Source organism: Eutrema salsugineum, unplaced genomic scaffold (assembly GCF_000478725.1).
Source record: "Eutrema salsugineum unplaced genomic scaffold, Eutsalg1_0 scaffold_3, whole genome shotgun sequence".
NCBI classification, from domain to species: Eukaryota; Viridiplantae; Streptophyta; class Magnoliopsida; order Brassicales; family Brassicaceae; genus Eutrema; species Eutrema salsugineum.
Window position 1 is genome coordinate 17,191,305 of NW_006256756.1, and position 2,180 is coordinate 17,193,484.

At 46.1% G+C, this 2,180-nt stretch overlaps 1 non-coding gene across 1 annotated transcript; it reads left to right on the top strand.

Annotated features, from left to right (window-relative positions):
- Positions 1-1,565: 1,565 nt before the first annotated feature.
- On the top strand, positions 1,566-1,672 carry LOC112085623. The gene has a single exon (XR_002898924.1). It is a non-coding gene; the product is annotated as a small nucleolar RNA R71 (small nucleolar RNA).
- Positions 1,673-2,180: the final 508 nt, after the last annotated feature.

Below are 2,180 nucleotides of genomic sequence, written 5' to 3' on the forward strand. Positions count from 1 at the left end.
GAACTATGAAGTCCGTAGGGATTTATATCTCACCGATTCTCAAAGGTAAATCCTCAAGCAACCCCACCGGTAGTCTAACAGCTAATACAAGAGAGATCTTGGCCGGCTTGTAGCTTTTGTATCCCAGTCTCTTGGCCACCGTGTAAGGCATTAAGCTCACAGAAGCTCCAAGATCACATAAGCAGTTTGAGAACTTCAAGTGACCTAAAGCACACGGTAAAGTAAAGCTGCCCGGATCGGATAGCTTTCTTGGTATAGATCTTCTTTGTATTATAACGCTGCAATCATGGCTCAGTATTACCATACCCTGGAGCTCCTTTGTCTTGTTGAGGATTGCATCCTTTAGAAACTTTCCAAGCTGAGGTATAGCTAAGAAAGCATCTATGATGGGTAAGGTAAGTTGCGTGTTCTCCAAGTGTTTCTCAAAGACCGCCTTGGCTTTGTCTAGGATTTTATTTTTGAAACGCCCTGGGAATGGTATCTTGGGTTGGTAAGGTGGTGGTGGGACGTAGGGCTTTTCAAGCTCAGTTGTCTTCTCCACCTCTTTCCCTTTGTCTTTAACCGGTTCCTTCTCAAAAACCTCTTCTTTACGCGCATCATCTGAGGCTGCCTCCCCCTCTAATTGCTCATTGGCCTCAATGAGCTTTGTCTTAGGCGTTGGAGCTTGTAATTCTTTACCACTCCTCAATGTGATAGCGTTCACATACTCCTTGGGGTTTGGCTCCGGCTTACCTGGTAAGGCCGGACCTCTTGATGATGTAGAGGCTTGGTTTTGCTTAAGCTCTCTGATATCTTGCTGCATTGTTGCGTGCTGGTTCTCAACCCTCTGCTGACCCTGTAACAGTTGCTGTAAAATCCCACAGACATCGGTTCCCATCTGATATTGACCCGTTCCCTGAATCTGTTGCGGATTACCCATCGGCTGCGGATTGAACCCTGGTGGAAACTTGTGTTGCTGCGGTTGGCTGGTGAAGTGGTTACCCTGAGCCGCTTGATTCTGCTGAGTGTAACCGTGCTGTTGCCCACTGAACTGTTGCTTGGGCTGGAAGGTATTCTGAAAAGGAGCTTTTTGAGCATAGCTTTGTTGTTGTTGTTGAGCAGGGTACACTTGGTCTTGAGGGTTCGCTACATTTGGGTTTCTATATGAAAGGTTTGGGTTATTATTGTAGTTGTTAAACCGCTGATACCTCTGCTGATTCCCTATGTAGTTCAGCTCCTCTTGATTTAGACCATCTTCATTAACATTGTCAAAACATGGCCCTTGCTCATCAAACTCGCCTACATAGTGTATTGGCTTTTGAGTCGCCATTAAAACCTTGTCAAGCTTGCTCTGAAGCTCTCTTATATCCTTTTTCATTTGCTGTTCATCACTAGATCCTTCTTAACGGTTTGCTCGATCAAAGTCTTCACCATACGTGTCATTGGACATGGCGAGGTTCTCGACTAGTTCCATTGCCGCATTGATCTCTTTCCCAAGAAAATTTCCATTTGAAGCTATATCGAGTTGGTTTCTGATCTTGGGGAGTGCACCTCGGTATAAAGTACTCAAGAGAGATGCCTCTGAGAAGCTGTGGTGTGGGCATTGGTTAGTATAGCTTCGAAACCGTTCCCAAGCCTCACTAAAGCTCTCGTTGTTGTGCTGCGTGAAACTTGAGATCTGATTCCTGAGCTTAGCCGTGCGTTATGTGGAAAAGAACTTTGATAAGAACGCCAGTTTACACTGCTCCCATGTTTGTATAGAACCCCTCCGGAGGTTCTTTTCCCACTGGTGAGCTTTATCACCGAGGCTGAATGGGAACAAGCGTAGCTTGAAGCTATCTTCTGAAACGCCATTGATCTTGGTTAAGTCGCGAACCCGATCAAACTGATCTAGATGCTCTAGAGGGTCTTCTCCGGCTAGACCGTGAAACTTCGAGTTCTGCACCATATTGAGCAGGGAAGCTTTAACTTCAAAGTTGTTATTCTGAACCGGTGGAGCTTGAATCCCGGCTCTATATTGGTGCGCATTAGCTCGGTCATTTTCTCCAACAAAGACCGGAGGAAGTTGTCTCTGAGCTGGTGGCGGTGGCGGATGAACCTGATGGGCTTGTTGCTCATTTCTATTAGCTTGTTGTTGGTTCTGCTGAGCAAGCCGTTCGTTCCTTTGAGCCTGCTGTTGGTTAACATAGGCTTGTTGTTCA